The sequence below is a fragment of the Larimichthys crocea genome, chromosome VI (assembly GCF_000972845.2).
Source record: "Larimichthys crocea isolate SSNF chromosome VI, L_crocea_2.0, whole genome shotgun sequence".
NCBI lineage: Eukaryota > Metazoa > Chordata > Actinopteri > Sciaenidae > Larimichthys > Larimichthys crocea.
In genome coordinates, this window is record NC_040016.1 from 24561581 (window position 1) to 24574464 (window position 12884).

The 12884-nt window shown below is 44.7% G+C and overlaps 1 long non-coding RNA gene across 1 annotated transcript; it reads right to left on the minus strand.

Moving 5' to 3' along the window:
- Positions 1 to 5264: 5264 nt before the first annotated feature.
- On the minus strand, positions 5265 to 6807 carry LOC113745794 (uncharacterized). Its single transcript, XR_003462408.1, has 4 exons — positions 6662 to 6807; positions 6193 to 6226; positions 5574 to 5636; positions 5265 to 5480 (listed from the first exon to the last, which is right to left on the minus strand). It is a non-coding gene; the product is annotated as an uncharacterized LOC113745794 (long non-coding RNA).
- Positions 6808 to 12884: the final 6077 nt, after the last annotated feature.

Genomic DNA, 12884 nt, shown 5'->3' on the forward strand with positions numbered 1-12884 from the left:
GAGCCCGGTCTCCCAGAGCTTCTCCTCATATCTGCAGGCAGAGCAGCAGAGGGCCAAAGAAAACAAGCCGGAGCTCCAGAGATGTAAACGTGACTCTGTTACTGAGACAGACGCACTGCTCACTGCTGCTTCCACACTTAAAGGAATTCACGAAACCTTCAGGATCCTCTTAGCAAACAAGAAGTTTATTTTATCCACAGCTCATAACTACATCTGATTTATTGTCGAGCAGGCCTGACATTTTTATGTAGGTGATTAATAAACTGTTTCTACAGAAAAGGAGAACATCAGCTGATTCTTAAGTTTGGCTATGAATCTTCATAAAAGTATTTTTACTTTGTCATCAACCAAAGCATCACTGAGGATGATTAAAACATATGGCTGGTTGATTTAATTAACTAATTAACACCCAAACAAAGTGAGTTCACTTCTCTCCAAGAACTCTCTTGCATGTCTTTGAAAGGTAGAAATTCACCAAGACATTTCATTCATGCTTCTGTTATTGCTTCATGTTATTAAGCTGTTAAGTCATCATGCTCATATTTATATATATATTTTAAATATCTATCGTGTGTCTCACACTGAGCCTTCTAGATTCAGATTGTCACTTTTGTGTGTATGCAGTAAATGTATTTGTTACGTGTGCTGTAAAAGTTGAACTTCTCTCTTCCTCCAGTTCGTTGTCACGTTGGATTCATGAAAGCTTTTCCAGCCTGCACCAAAACAGTCGATCTGTGGACTGTGCAAACCAAAAGAACGAGCTGAAAGACACTAAAAAGCTCTGAAGCTTCGTCACTTCGAACAAATCACTTCACATTTCTTTATTTCTCTACTTTCATGCCACTCTTTCTTTGTTTCTTCTGTCCAGCCTCTCATACACGCCTCTCTTCTTTCATTCCTTCGTACAAACAACAAAACTCAGCTCAGATCTCTCACCAGATGAATATGAGCTTTTCATTCACAGAAACACTAGCTGATTTAACAGCAGTGATGGTGGACAATGGACTCTGTTAATAAAAGAAAAACAGAACATCTGTTTTATATTCAGTCTAATACAACAGCCCTGCAGAGAGTCTTTGTAAAGTATTCAGGGAGGTACTGAGACTAAAAACCTCTGATGACAAGATGTTTAAAAAGACGTCAGACAGCTCAGACCGAGTTTTATGACCAGCTTACGCCAGACGATCACAATGATGAAACCTCAGGCCAAAATTTGGAATATCTGAAAGTGAATTTGTTTAAAGTTGTTTGTTTTAAGACCTGTGTGTGCATCTCTTCACCCTCTCCTTCCTGATGTCTGAAAGGTCTCATCTACTGCAGAGTCTGCAGACATCGACCCTCCTGAATCTGACACACTGGACCTTTGAGCAAAACAAATATTTGTATTTCTGTGATTCTAACCTTCAAGTTATTTCTCAGCAGAGTTTAAATGATGTTTCCTTTGTGGACGGATCAGTCCGTCTCCACGTCTGTCACCGTGCTCTCATTAGATAAAATGTCACCTGTCTCCGTCCCTCATGATCCCTGAGTCGGCACAGATGAAGGTGTCACTTCTTACTCCCGTATTATGTTTTAGCTTTACAGAGCGACACAGAGTTTGACTTAAAAACATCCCAATGATGATTTAATTCAGACAGAGCTCATGTACATATACAGCAAACATGGAGCCTGTTACAGACGTTCAGTGCAGTCATGAGCAAAAGCTCAGAGCTCAGAGAAACTGTTGAACTGAAGATCAGGCTGTGACACATTTACCTGAAGTAAATTCAGTTTTCTGTCACTCTGGTCTGCTTTAACCCCTGAAGAGTTCAACTACAAAAACATATTACATGCTGTGTAATAAAGAGACACAGCACAGCGCTCGATAAACAGAGTAACGTTCAGGCCACATTAATATTAATATTATCACTATTCCAAACATGCTGACTTGTTTATTGTCTGATCAGATGATTACGACATTTCTCAAAACTTGTAAAATATCACAGAAGTTTGCCCAAAAGCCGGACGTCTGACTTTTTCCACCAGCACATAAACGCAACATAAATGACTTTTAAGTCTTAAAATGAATGAACAGGTGTCAGGTGACTCATGCACACAGATTTGTTGACAGTGATGATTCACAGTTAGTGTTGAGATGTCTGATTTGTCCATGTCGGATTCGTGACTCGTGCTGAGAAACAGGAACAGATGAAAGTTCTGCAGAGTCAACCTTTGACCTGTGAATCATGCAGGATTAAGAACGCTCGTGCTCGTGCTCGTGCTCATATCCTAAACTGACCTGCTGTCTTTGAACTTCTTCTTTTTATTATTTTTAATTGAGACATTCTCTGCTGGGCGGCTCGCTGTGGCGTGAGCAGGAATATAAATCAACCCTTTGACCGCTGCTGTGGAAAAAAGCCACGCTGACCCGAGCACAGCGGGAGGCCGCGGCGGAGACGGTGAGGTCATTACAAGAACAAACACAGGCCGATTATACGTGACAGTGTAATGAGATAATGTGATGTAGAAATAACATCGCAGCAGGCTGCAGAACTCTGACTCGCTTTTCAAAACCAGGACACAAAAAATCTGAAATATAAAGAGCAGCTTGTCCGGTGTAATGTGTTTCCTACGACACGTGTTAGTTAGAAGACTGTCTACTCAAAGTTAAAGGGTTAGTCCACTCAAACTTCAAACACATATTCTCCCACATAACCCTCGTGGTGTGTAATCTGCTGAGATATCAGTCACTGAGATTTTCATCCTAATCTCTGCTGCCGTGTCAGCGTCTGTCTGCACGTAAACGAGTCGAGCAGCTGATCATCTCAAACACGCCTGATCCGTCGACCCTTTCGCTCGGTCACGTAAGTTTACTTGGCCCTTTAGTGCGGTCAGACAGAGAAGATCAGGGTGATCATGTGAGCTGAATAAAGAGAGTGTGTGTGTGTGTGTGTGTGTGTGTGTGTTTGTGTAGAGTCATAGGTGGATTCACACTTGGTTTCCTTTGAGGAGAACTCATGTGATCCTCCTCATAAACAGTTCACACCTCTCTTGGTGAGAACACAAAGCTGCGGCGCTGATGATTTAAAGCCTCGTTCACTGCGAACACATCGGGGAGTTTCCTGGACAGTTACAGTTACAGGAAGTTGTAATAACTTTGTCTGTACCACAAACACAAATCTGTCATTTACATTCCTGCACAGAGAAACTGTTTCAAAGGCAGGCTGGAAGTTTTTTATCGCTGCAGAATGAAAGCACGTTAAACTTTTAGTGCTCGCTTGTTTTACATGCAGTGAGTGCTGCTTCATGAAAATACATGAAATACTTCTATTCAGAGGTAGAATGTAGCCACAAGCAAGTACAAGTACATTTACTTAAGTACTGTACAAACCGAAGTACTGATGTTGGCCTTCTTCTTTTAGACACAGGTGATATTATGTTGTGTTATTTTCTGTTTTTTAATAAAGTTTTCAGTTTTCAGACAAAGTTTGGTCACATCACAGTTTGGTTAGATTTAGGCAACAAAACTAGATCAGTTCAAGAAGTGAACCTTCTTGTATTAGTCTGGGAAACTGGACTCTCACCTCTCACCACAAGAAGCTTCTTCAGTCCTGACTGACTGCTGAGGAGTCTGAGTGTTGATCCCAGGCAGGATCGTACACCAGCCCGTTGTTCCACTTGGTCTTCCCGGATCTCCAAACGAGTCCACGTCGATCCGACACATTTACAGGATCCCAGATCAGTTTCCTACAACAGAAACAGGAGGGTGAGACGAGGGGGTTGCAATGAGCAACTACGCTGCTAAATCCTAAAAACGGTTCCTTCAATGCATCAATAGTTATAATCCAGTGATATAACATCTATAATTCTGATCTCAGTCATTGTACAGAGTATTTCTACTCTGTAGTATTGCTCCTTGATATTTGCTGACACCATCACATTCAGTCTCCTAATATCAATAACCACTTGCATGAATCAGTGAAGCGATCTCACGCGTATCAGTGTTTTATTCTGTGTCTAATGTCGTGGACTAGTTTAAATATTTGAAGCCAAACACAGTCTGGTTTCGCCCGGACCCGACAGCCGCACAGACCACCTCAAGCTCTCGATCAGAGCCCGGACGAAGCGTAAAAGGACTCTTTCAGAACTTTGACTTTAATGACTCGCACTCAGTCTTATTTACTCAGTACTTCGACAGCCTCAGACATTTAATCATCAGCGTAATCCACACCGGAGAGACCTTTGCATGATGTAAAACTCTTTCACAGCGAACGTGAATAAGTGTTCATGTGAGTCATGATGTGGTTCCATGAGACCGTCTTTGGACTGAGGCTGCTCACGTTAGCAGGTCCAGTGTGTGTGGAATATAATGATCATAACTCTGTTTGTATTAGTGGATTATCAGCTGAAAATAAGAGACTTTAAATCAACAGACCCTGCTGGTCCTATCGCACCGTGTCCGACATGTTTCTGTAGCCCAGAACAAACTAAACCCTGACATGGGAGGCACTTGGACTGGTGGGATGGATGGAGGGGGTTGCAATCCACAACTGCACCGCCGGATACTCATTAGATCCAACGCAGTGAGACGAATAATGTGAAATGACTGATATTATTCAGCTACTGTGTTGAAGTCTGTCGTTGGTTGATCTTGAGACAAATGAAGCCAAAACATCCCAGATGTGACCGGGACCTCGATGCAGCGGCTCCGGCCTTGATCACGACTGAGGAGACGGCTGACCCAGTGACGAGCAGGGCTCAGCTGTCAATCATTAGGCCAGGTGTCTCTTTTTTAGCATCAAATAACTAATTAAAAAGACAGAAACCATCTTTGGGGAGAGATCTACGATGTGTACTGCAGTCAGCCACCAGGGGGCGGTCGAGATGTTTGGGCAGCAGCTTTACGTGCATCACAACTTTCACTGTTCTGGTCCAATCCGTCCGCTTTCATTGTCTTCAGCTGCAGCAGTCCAATCTGACCGTGACCTGCAGACACACCGACGGGACCAGGTCGTGAAGGTGCAGAGCCTGATGTTTCCCTCAGGAGTTGGTGGAGACCAAAAAGAGAGCAAAAAGAGAGCGAATGTTGGACTCAAAGATAAATGCTGAAACATTCATGTTGCGTTGATCGTTTTACTTTTAAATCAGTTGAGTTTCCTGCAGCGTTCGATATAAACCCAGAGACAGTGCACACACTGAGTCCGGCTCCACAGTCAGAAGCTGCCATGAGGTCGTACCCTCCACACAGGCACCTCCTGGCAGGCCTCCTCCCTCCTCTGAGCCCTGTGCTGGCCTCAGCCCTCCCTCTCTGCTCCTCTCCTCCTCAGCCGAGCCCACCCTGCTTTTTAACTCCTCCTCTCTTGTCCAACACCAGTCAGCCCTCACCTCACCACGGTGTACGACTCCTTCTTCATCATGAACCATCAACCACACTGAGAGCTCACTGTGTCGATCCTTCGATCCATGCTGACTTTTTAGATCATCTGGACTCAACCTTCACCCTGTGAAGTTTGAGAAGTTCAAGTCTCACCATGAGGAGAACGAAGAGACTCACATCCTTATTGTGGAGAGCGTTCTGCTTTACATCTACAGACCTTTGCACCAGCGGTCCTTGATTTCCATCCCATGTGAAGAATGGTGCACGTCTGCCCGTGTTTCTGAAACATGAGAACTTGTGTCTGGTGTCGACTATAAAACAAAAGTGTGAAGTGTGCTGATGGAGACAAGGATGGTGAACTAGGAGAAACTAAAAATCTGAATCTAGTTTGTCCGTGACTCAGAGGAAGAGGATCGTAGACATAAAAGTCTCATTCTAACAAAACATAATTATTATTTTCAGGTGATTTAACAATACTGATTCATTTAGAGGAAGTTGTATTTCATTTATCCTCCAACAAAAATCAGTTGTGCAGGACACTCTCCGTGAACGTTTAACTGAAATCACATCTTTCTTTAACCGGAGTCTGGAGGCTGACTCTGTTACACCCAGTGTGTTAAATGTGTGAAACACTGTGATTCTGTTTGTGAACATGAAAACGTCACAAACATTGAAACATATTTAATGTTAAATCATCACGATGAATTCATTCTTTAGTGCATGATGTGAACTGAACAGACAGAAAGAAAGAGTGTGAGAAGAAGAAGTGACATGTTTGATTGTTCACGTGTGACTGTGTGTGTGTGTGTGTGTGTGTATGTGTGTGTGTCACTGACCTTCCTGGGCTGTATTCCTGTGGGTAAATACTTCCTGCCAGGAAACAGTTGGTGGAGACGGTTTGCACACACACACACACACATACACACACACACACACACACACACGCACACACACACACACACACAGTTAGAGCTATACTCACTATGTGCTCCACCTTCGACATGAATCCTCTCATCTCTAATCTTCACGTCACACAGTACTCTCACTCAGCCAACAGTTTTATATATTAATGTTTGTGAGGACCATGAGCTCACATCAGGATTAAGGTGACAGATCCTGATGCACAGTCGATCCTGACAGTTTGTTCTATCTGCTGATCACCCTCTCACATTTTAAAGCTGCCATGGAGAGCACAGCTCGGTGTGTGAAGGTGAAATCGTGTTGAACAACAGAACGTCTGTGTTAAAATGACGTGGACGGTACCGCGACAGACAGAGACGCAAACACAGGATGAGACTAAGTTACCGTTCAATCACAGGTGGATCAACACGGAGCCCGAACATCATCGTCTTCATGGAGGCTGCTCCGCCTCAACTCTCTGTGATTTACAGAGTTTATGATGGACAGTGAAGTAAACTGCTGACAGCTGTAGCTGCTGTTAGCTCATCACCGCGGGAGTGTTAGAGTTTATACCACAGGTGTTTTAGATCACTGCGAAGAAGAAGAAGAAGAAGAAGAAGAAGAAGAAGAAGAGGTTTACAGGCTCAGAGCACGGTCATAGCAGACGGGAAGCGGCAATGTAACCGAGCTCAGCTGCAACTACAGACAAAATGGCAGAGGAGAAGAGAGTGAAGAGGACGCTGACGGAGGAAGCTAAGAAGAGAAAAGGAGAGAGACTGAAACTGTTTAACATCCGCTCTGACCGACCTGAACACTAACTCAACAGCTGGATACACTGTGATCGTCTATGTGTGTGTGTGTGTGTGTGTGTGTGTGTGTGTAGCATTCAGTTCACAGGTTGGCAGGAGGATGTGAAGGTCAGCGAGCTCCACTGCAGGTCAACAGTCATTAAAACACACGTTACACCACACAGGCCTGTTAAACACACACACACACAGTTACGTGTCCTCGCACAGCGGTGTGTGTATTAGAAATGTTTATATATTATTATTATTTAACGAACATCGTCAGCGTCTGGTTCTGTGTCTTCACGGTTAAAATAAATGATTGTATTAAATCTGGATCATTAAACCAAACTTGAAATATTCTTTAACTCACATTACATGTGACATTATATTATTTTTAAATACCCACCAGTGTGTTCACACCTTTAATACTTGAAATATTCAATGTTTTCCAGGAATCCTTCCCTGTTTAAAGGAATGTAATGTAACAATCAGAGTCAGGGTGACATGACAGATTAAACTCTGCGTTCTCCATGCAGCTTCATTTGACTGACTTTGTTTTCACTTGAATAAGGAGACCGCATAGTTCAGATGTTTCCTTCTTGTTTGTCTTCGTGGTCAGGAGTCTGCACGTGGTCTTTTATTCTGACTTCCTGCCAGCTCGCTCGGCCTGCTGCTTGAAGTCTCTGCTCGAGCAGAGCTCACACTGGGAAGCTTCTGAAATATACTGTGGCACTTAAGGTGGAATCACGAATTACTGTCGAGGATCAGCTCCAGCAGGAATGCACAGCAGCTGTGCACGGTCGGAGTCGAGCAGAATCCATCGAGCTCTTCAACGTCCTCTTTTCCACCGTGCACGGCTCTGTGACGCTGCAGTCACGATGTTTTCATCCGTTCTCGACGTGGCTTCGTATCCCACCACGCTGGTTTATGCCTCTACCACGAGTAAGCAGCTACGCAGTTTGTCTGCACAGGGAGTTTTATTTTGAAGCTTGGTTAAGCTCCATCTCTGTGACGCTTGATGTGGCATCAGGGATTTCATTCAAACATGCAGCAGCACTTCTCAGGGTCACTTCTTTCTGCATTGCTCCTGCAGTTTTGAATCTTCCTGCATAATTTCTTTCATGAAAATGTGCGTGCCTTTCCACACAGTGTATGTAAGCAAACTACATATTGCACTTTGAACTTCCAGGAGACACGAGAATCATCCAGCTGCCCCGGTGACGGCGTTTAAATCTCCACAGTTTTGATGCCACTGACACTTTTTTTTCTCTATTAATCTGGGGTCAATTACCATCACCATAGCAACTCATCCCATTGCAGGTGGAAGCTAATTGAGATGAGCTAATTAGTCAGCAGTGCAGTTCAGCGTCAGCGTTCTAACATGCATTGTGTTTTCACGTGTCAGCGAGCACCTACATTCATATTAATGCCATAACAATCCGTTTCTCTCAAACATCTGCGCGCCAGATGGAAAACTGAACTGAAACTTTTCAACAGGCGAGGCCGTGTGCGGAGGATTTACACCGTCAGCCATCATTAATCCGTTAACCTGTGAAAGAAGAAGAACTCAAACACAGAAGAAAGTTTGTCTGGAGGCTCCTGTGACTTTTCTTTAAACCTCCACAGCTGACTGAAGGAAACCAAAAACATTACAACACGTCTCATCATCAGCCAACCTGTCCACCAACTTGTTCACTTGGGTAAAACACCTTGGCGGTATTTCCACATCAGGATGCAGGCCGTTTCAGACTTGTTTGACTGTTTGATGATGACGGATGATATTCGCTGTTAGCTCGTAAAACACCTTTCACACCACGATACGACGTGTTTCATGTCTGCGGAGGCTCGTAAATTCTTTCTGTTCGCGATCTTGCTCTACATATGACCCTGGGTATCTGGGGTAACTTCCTCTGATGTGCACGCTCAAACACACACACATGCACACACACATGCACGCACACACACACAAATACAAAACAATGTCCTTGATCGCCGGGGCAACATGTGAAAACACACACAGATGAGATGCCATCCTCTGATGCAGCCTATCAAACACACACAGACCACAACTTTGAAAATCAAATTAACTGTTTCATTATATAACCAAGACAACACACACACACACACACACACACACACACACACACACACACAGATATTTCCCCATGTGGCGGTGAACAGGAGGAATGCACATCTGTATTTGTTCTTGTCAGGACTGGACTGAAGGATTGTTTGAGTGTTGGATGTACAGACCCAGGTGGTCACAAACTGTCTGGAAGACAGATCCAGTTCACGTGAGACTTGTCCGCCCAGTCCCCTGGTTACCGTTTCTACGTCCCCCAAAGAAACATCAGGAGCACAAAGATGATTCACGCACTACGTGGCTCTGTTACGGTCCGGTGACATGCTGTTTGAAATAAAGTGGCAGCCTCCGAGGCTGCGGAACGAAGCCAACACTGAACTGCAGTTCCTCTAACGTCCACCTGAGGCTGGCTCCAGAAGTGAGTCAGTCTCCATAAGTCCCCATGTTCAAATGTCCAACTTCACAGCAGAAATAAACATGTTTACAGCCTGGTACAAAAAACAGTTTTGGTCTCTGTAGCTAATTTCCCCGTTCATGACAACTGTACTGAGGGTGAATTTATATACAACTCACCTGTTCACATTATATTAAGGCTTAAAGTTGGTGTCCTCGCAGGTGTGAAGCTTCATTCAGCCTCAGGTGTAAGTATGCAGGCAGGATGTGACTAACTCTGTGTCCGTGTTGTGTTTACAGCTGGTTCTGTTGGACCAAAAGAAATCATCCATCTGCTGACACACTGAGAGCTGCTGCAGCTTCACTTTGGGAAAACTGTTCAGGATTTACTGAAGCAGTCCGACCTCTCAGCCTTTTCCCGTCATCTTCCCCCGAATCCTGCTTTGTTCCGGGACATGACGGCCAGAACCACCTGGGTATAATCTCCATTAACCATCATTAGCATTCCTCCCATATTTTCTCATGCTCTCTGAGCTTCTGACAATTAGCATTCTGCTCATATTTCTCTGGTCGCTCGGACGGGAAGATTCCTCGCTGACAGCTCCTGTCACCTCCGTACAGCTGTGAGAAGAAGAAGAAGACGTCTGCTGATGAGCTCTTGTCTTCTTCTCCAAGGACAAGCTGATAGTGTCAGGTTGATCTACGGCTGGACAAACTGTCCTCTGTTGTCTCCACTCGTCTTTTATCTGCCGCTGTTCTTTGGGCGTAGAAAACCTCATTTTCAAGCTCTTTAATTTCTCTGACATTTCCGTCACATTCAGGATCTTTGTCGAGCCGTTCCCTCTCCTATCCAAAGCCTCTTTTCATTTTCTAACAATCCCCGCTCTGCATTCTCTCGTGTTTTCTCTCTTCGCCTGCTGCCTGTCCATCACAGTGATGCCGAGGTGATGATATACAGGAAGAGGATTGCGGTAAAGCGGAGCAGGGCTGGACAGTAGACTCCTTTATCCCACTGTAACACACAAAGAGGACCCAGAGAGACATGGGGCCCCCTCGGCCACACTGTGAAGGATATGAGTGCTGAACGTCGTCCTGCAGGGAGAAGGTCGAGGGCCCCTGAATAATAATACTGCTCCTGTACACGTGTCCTTTCCTCTGGAGACACAAAACTCTTAATTCTGGAATAAATCCTGAATATTACATTAAAACAACATGAACAGTAACTCTAACCTCGTTCTTTAAGTCGCACAGCAGCAACTATTTCACTGATTCTGGTGAAACTGGATCATATTTTATGGAGGAAATGTTTTCTGGTTTTCCCTCTGATGTCCTCCGGCTGCTCCGCCTCAACTCTCTGTGTCATGCCAGAACAGGAGCTGGGCAATCGGGGCAATATAACCAGGCTTTCATCTTTCATCTGTCTCATGCCCGTCTGATGGAAATTACAGCCGGTGCTTTTATTGTAATTAAAGCTGTTTACACAGTTTGAGTATTTTCTTATATTTTACAGGCAGTCGTGACCTAAAGCATTTTTTATTTAGCTTGAAGTTTATTTTAGACTCGTAATCGAACTGTGAGCACTTTATTAAGATAAAGCAGATCTAAGACGAAGCCTCTATGCAGTGAGTTAAATAAACTCCAGAAGGTTTAAAGTCCCTGGACTCGTTTCTTTATGTAACAGAGGGGAGGAGGTCAGAGTTTGAATGAAGAATGAAGGTGTGTTCCTATAGATGAGGAGCTGACAATGGGCCCTTTCATTCATCAGCAGGGACGGAGGGACGGAGGGAAACGTGGCGGCCGTCAGTGTTTTCTGGGCACGTGAATCTCCCAGTTTGAACTTTTCTCCCACATGATGGAGATTAAGAGCCCGGAGGCCGCGTGGTTTCTTATCCGTCTCCTTCCTCCTCGCTTACTCATGTTTGTCTTGCTAATGACGAGGAAGAGGAGGAGGAAAAGAGAGAGAGAGAGAGAGAGAGCACAGGAAGAACAGACACATGCTGTTCGATTCCCCTCAGAATATCGGACACGTGAGGTACGGAGGGAAGGTGAAGCCTCCGTACGCTGCCCGTGGTCTGGGTGGTGTGTTGGCTGGATGAAGGACGCCAGTGCTGAACGTTCAGAGCTCCGTGTTGTGGCTTTTTTGTGATTTTTACAACAATTAAAACCTGATTTAAGAGCCTGAGGTGGTTTGAGACTCTAGATGTTGAAGAGTGTAAATAATCTTCAAGACTCAAACTTAACCTTAAACTGAAGCTATGAACTGGTCAGCATGTTTCTGATGCTGGTGGGGTTTGTTGTGAATAAAGATAAAAAGTCTTCTTCTCGTCACTAACACACATTACAGAACAAAGTCCATGTTCATCATGATCACAGCTTTGATCAACATAAACTCTGTGAAGTACGACACAAGACTAAAAACTTTTCATGAACTAACAGATTTAAATCCTGTTGATGCTAAACTGACTAACCAGGTGAATGCTGTCACAGGTACTTTGGATCACCAGAGGAGGTTTTCAGGCAGCGAGCGTGAAGGAACGCTGACGGGAAGAGGATTCAGTCTCGTGCCGGGTGAGCTGGAAATGTAACCGAGCTTTGCAGCATCTACGGACATGATGGCAGAGGAGAAGAGAGTGAAGAGGACGCTGACGGAGGAAGCTAAGAAGAGAAAAGATGAGATGTGACTGAAGCAAGTCTATCTTACTAACACGTCTACAGACACTATTTACTGCAGACAGTCCAGGATGGTGTCCGTCCAGTGTCTGTGTGATTCTCAGCTTCAGCTGCTGTTAAAGGATGAAACATTTCCAGCTGCGTCCGTCACCTCACCTGGTCCTGCTGTCCTCAGCCGTCCCCACACCGGGGAGTGCCAACCCAGCCCAGAGACAAAGGTGTCTCCTCAGAGACATTCACGGTGTTTCAGTCGTGCAAACGATGAAACGGAGAAACTCACATCCTGCCTCCTTTCACACCTCTGCACAGCCGGTCGATCTCTGAGAGGGGGATGCAGCCCGTCCAGTTCTGACAATGGAGACGTGTGGACGGGCGAGTTTCAGACGCTGTTCAGCCGCCTGACATCGCCTGACGCATACTGACGACTTTACACCAACAGATCTACAGCAGCATGCAACAAAACTGTGAACTTATCTGCAGTAACCTGCCGGAATATTTGGACGTGAAAGTTTCTGTTTAGCATCATCCTGCAACATTTAATAGATCTGTAGTGTTCAGAGACGGCGTCCCTGCCTGTCCAGTGAAAGACGCTCACTGCTGTCCTTCAGGTGGACCACAGAGAAGACTCGATGTAAACACTCACGTCTAACTTGTAGATGAGAAAACAAACTTTGTTTCTGTAGCTACTAGAAAA